Source organism: Poecilia reticulata, chromosome 4 (genome assembly GCF_904066995.2).
Source record: "Poecilia reticulata chromosome 4, P_reticulata-male-v2, whole genome shotgun sequence".
Taxonomy (NCBI): Eukaryota; Metazoa; Chordata; class Actinopteri; order Cyprinodontiformes; family Poeciliidae; genus Poecilia; species Poecilia reticulata.
The window spans coordinates 7,090,171-7,094,947 of record NC_088833.1 but is presented as its reverse complement, the minus strand read 5'-3'; positions in this window follow the sequence as shown (position 1 = coordinate 7,094,947).

Genomic DNA, 4,777 nt, shown 5'->3' with positions numbered 1-4,777 from the left:
GTGACAAAATACTGGAGACTGGAAAGAGGGTTTAGAGTTGGCTTGAAATTCGTAGATAAGTTCAAAGTCGATTACAAATCTGAGCCAACAGTGGTTGGTTTTTAAAACACAGAAAACCATTTAAGGACGTTATACTGGAAACTTATTACTATGTTTATTTATCTTGCTCCTGCAGAGCATTATTAAGATTATTTTAGACTAATTCTGTTGATTCAATGGCCACAAATATTTATAAAAAATATATTTATGCTCACTATTTCTTCTTAATAAACTCCAGATGGAAAATAATTACAGTCCGAATGAAACCTTCATATTAAAAATATCTTAATCTCATTATTTCTTTTTTTGGGTTTGTTTTTAACAAAAACTTCTGGCTTTTTCATGCTGCTTTGTTCACCGTTCTCATCAACCTGCGTAAAAGACAATGAATAGGGGGCCTTCCTCGGTGTAATCTCTTGGGTTTTTAATAAAACGATGATTTTTTTTTTGTCTTTCTGCTTCCAAGCTGCATTTAAAACAGGGTTTAAATTGTGTTGTTTTGTTTTTTTGGAAATTTTATTGTAAGATTTTTTTTTGACAACGTTTACATGTAACAAACTGAAAGGTCAGTTCTTTGATTTGAGATATGAACAGTCATGCTCCTGTGATCATTTAACTGTATTATAACTGGCTGGGCATGCCGTACTTAACTGTTGTGTTTGTGTTAAAGAATGGCTAAAAAAGGAGAACCGTTTCGTCTCATGATGTTTTCTATTAAAATATTCGGCATCTGTGAAAATCCAGGTGAACTCTACAGACTCCCCTCAAGTTCAGTTTCTTTTTGTTTTGTTTCCTTTCATGAACATGAACACTATGGTCCAGCAGATATTTAGACTAAGCTTTTAAATGCCTTAAACTTTGTTCATGTACTGAATTTGAATTACATGTCATGGGATTAGGAGTTCCTGATTTGTTTCAATGAATTTATATCCCCTGTGGGGATCCATTTTCAAAACCTCTGCCCTATTTAAAACCTGCCTTGTAGCTTTGGATAACAAGCCAGAAGAAAGACAGAGGTTCCCAACGTTAGACCTTCTGTTACAAAATCCAGTACTCTAAAAAGTATGTGTTATCTACGGAGGAGGATTAGCGCCACTGGAAAAAAGAAAAAAAAATCTGACTTTAATCTCAGAATTCTGACTTTTGTTCTCAGAATTCTGACTGTTTTTTCCAGTGGCCCTAATCCTCTTCCGTAGTTGTTTATTTACATATTCACTAAAAAGATAAATACCAAAAATTAACATTGTTTTCCTGTTTAAACAAAATATATGGAAGAGGATTATGACCACTAAAAAAAGTCAGAATTCTGAGGAAAAGAGTCATGATTATTTTTTTTCAGTGGCTCAGTTACAATATACATCAACAAAGATGTGTGTCATAACTAAACGTTACGACACTCCACTCATTAACAGCTAGGGTTAGCAAACCATGTCAGTCTGAGAAAACCTGTCCGCTCTTCAGTGTCAGCTCTAAGATGATTCAGGAGTTTCTTGCATGTTTAACTCGTTTCAAGTCGTCCCAGAGAATCACTATGAGATTAAGTTATTTCCATGTTGTAATCCATACTGGTTTAACTGGTATGTTTTAAATCACTGTCATGTTGCAGAGTCCAGTCCAGCATTTGCATCAGTATCATATACAAATCTAAAAACCATGACACTTCCACCTCCTTAATCACAATTCAGCCTCTTATTTCCCCTTGAATTCTGTATTTATCCCAAACATTTCCACTGTTTTCTTGTCCAAATAATTACATTTATTTCCAGAAGTATTTGTATGCATTTTCTGTGTAAAACTACCATGAAAGTTTGCCCCAGGGAAGACATGACTGTAAAGCAAATCATATAAGCAATGACAAGAGGTTGCTGTGGACCCTTTGATGACAATTTAGTTTTTTTTTAATATGAGTTAGCATCTTGCAGTCTGCCTTTAGGGGGAACTTGCTTAGATCGCTAAACCTTGTTTTAAAAATCCTCCACTTTTTATAGTGAATGACTGGTTTTCCCTCCCCACATTTTATTTACATCTTTTACCAGTCTCATTAGCGTCTACACTCTTTTTTTCTGGAGGTCGTACACAAGTGTTTGAGCTCTCTTCAAAAGTCAAACATAAACTAGATCGACCATCCGTAGAGTCATGGTCCCTGTCAGGAATTTTAGGGACTGCTTCCTTCAAAATGTTTCAGCTTCCTTTTAGTAAAGAAATACACCACTTGTGAGAAATCCCCAGTGTGAAGAAGTTATCTGTTCCAGGAAAAGAGCTGGATTCGTTTCCTTCAAGATTGTCATCAGCGCACAGTAACATTCACAATTATTCTCACCCTTTGTAAAGATAAGTCCCAAAACAAATGGGTTTCTATGACCTCTTGTCCACTGTCTTTGATTGTTTTGGCATTACTATCATTCCATAGTGTTCTGACAGAAAGGACAGAGAGAAGGGGAGGAAATGTATACTGCTCAAAAAAATAAAGGGAACACTTCAGTGTTCACTTAAATGTTAAAGTGTTCCCTTTATTTTTTTGAGCAGTGTACATGTAAATGTCCTGGGAATTGAACCTGGGTCAGCTGCATGGAGGACTGTACCATCTGGGTAAACACTGATTAAAGGGATCTTAAAAAAAAGTCTGATTCTGAGTCTGGAAGCAAAAGATAAAAACAAAAATGACAAAAAAACTTTTCCACAGTATTTCTTTTTACTGTGATTTGATAAAGTATTCCCACCCCTGAATTTTTTTTTAAGGATTTTGTCATATCTCTACAAAAATTTGATACAATGTAAATTTTACTGGGAAATTTTATTTGAATTTTATGAGATAGACAGAACACAGTATCATCATGCGACCTCTAATTTTTTATCCATTAATGAAACTCATTGCAACCAGTTTCCCTGAGATCACAAACTGACAGAAATGAACCAACATGCAGAGCAGCGAGCGCATTAATCATCATAAATTCTTTTTGAATGAGAGGCAAGAAGGCATTCACATTTACATTTTTTATTTTTTACCTGCATGCAAAACTATGTGAGAAAAAATCCCTAACATGGTATGGTAGTGAAAGCATCATGCTGTGGGAACAGGAAACCAGGTCGGAGGCAATGGGATGACGGACGGAACTGACTATGGACAATCGTTTAAAAAAAATTAGATTGTGAAAGACTTGAGATCTTCCAGCAGTACAAGAGTAATCTAAACCAAAGCCTATAGTGTTATATTGGCCTAGTCAAAGTTGAGGCATTAATTCAACTAATAATCTGTTAGGACCTTCCAGGATATTCTGCATTAAATATGATAAAGCAAATTAGTATGAGTGAAGAAATAAACTGCTCAAAAAAATAAAGGGAACACTTAAGTATTCACTTAAGTGTTTAAGTGTTCCCTTTATTTTTTTGAGCAGTGTATAAAAAAAACTGGTTTCAGTAAAGAGACACTTAAATTTCAGTCTTATTTTAAACACCAGCAGACTCACTTGTGATTACCGAATAAAGAGAGCCACCCACAGTCTCACCCAAAGCAGGGCCTGCTCCAACGCAGCACCCATGAAATCATTACATTCCCCAATTAAGACATTATTCAGAGGGAATATTCCCCTCGTGTAAGAGTACTAATTATGTGATTAGGGTTGATTGCATAATCTCAGCATGAGCCCGAGCGCTGACACGGAAGCACCTGTCGCCCTCAGATCTGCTCTGGCATCAAAAAATGGCAGATTTCTAAAGACGGTTTCAGGTTGCAAATCAGTTCAGGGTGGTCTTAAAACAGATAATTGGGCTACAGGGGAAAATTAATCTTAATGATATCATTATTCCTTTATTTGATTTGCACGCTCACCAGAAGGCCACATGTGAAATTGCGTTCTCACCTTCTGATGTTCTGAGTCATTTGCACACCACAGGCAGGTTGGGACATTGCACAAAGACCAGAGCGAGGACACTCACCACCAATGCATGAAAAGTGGTTATGTGTGAGCTGGTGTGATTGCGGCAGGGAGTGGAGGAAAGAAAGGTGTTTGTGCGTGACTGCCACTCAAGCGTAAGGACTGCAAGAGAGAAATGAATGATTGGTGAGTACGTGGTGAATGAAACTGTCCTGTGTCTCTGTTCAAGCTTTATTGTCAACTTTGTTCCTGTCTAGAAAGTCCAGTGAGCACCGCTTCTCGTACTTGTGCGTGTTAACTGGAAAGGGCATTAGTCAATGTTATCATTTCTCCTCCTGATTCAAAGGGTCAGCAGTCCAGACAGGAGCGATAGGGAATTAAAATTCCACTTCCAAAATATACACATACACGCACACCCCTGCACGCACGCACGCACGCACGCACGCACGCACGCACACACACACACACACACACACACACACACACACACACACACACACACACACATGCACCCCCCCCCTCCCACACACACACACGATCAAACAAAAGGTGTGTCCCTCTTTTATTCGCTTCCCAGAAGAAGTGATTTTTTTTCTTGGTAACAATTTTGTGCCAGTAAGCTATTTTCCCTAGAAATGTCACAAAATCCCATAATATTTGAAGCTGACACATGTTTTTCCGTTCTCCATTAAATTTTAAGTAATAGTTACTTGTGAGAGTGAGAGTCTTATGGCAGCACGCAGAGTTTGAATCACTTTCTGCAAAAGCACGCGATGATATGAATCAGAAAAACCCTGAGGTCATGTTGCTGGCGGTGGTCGGATTGATCCAGTTGCTAAAAACTTCCATTGACTGAACAGTAG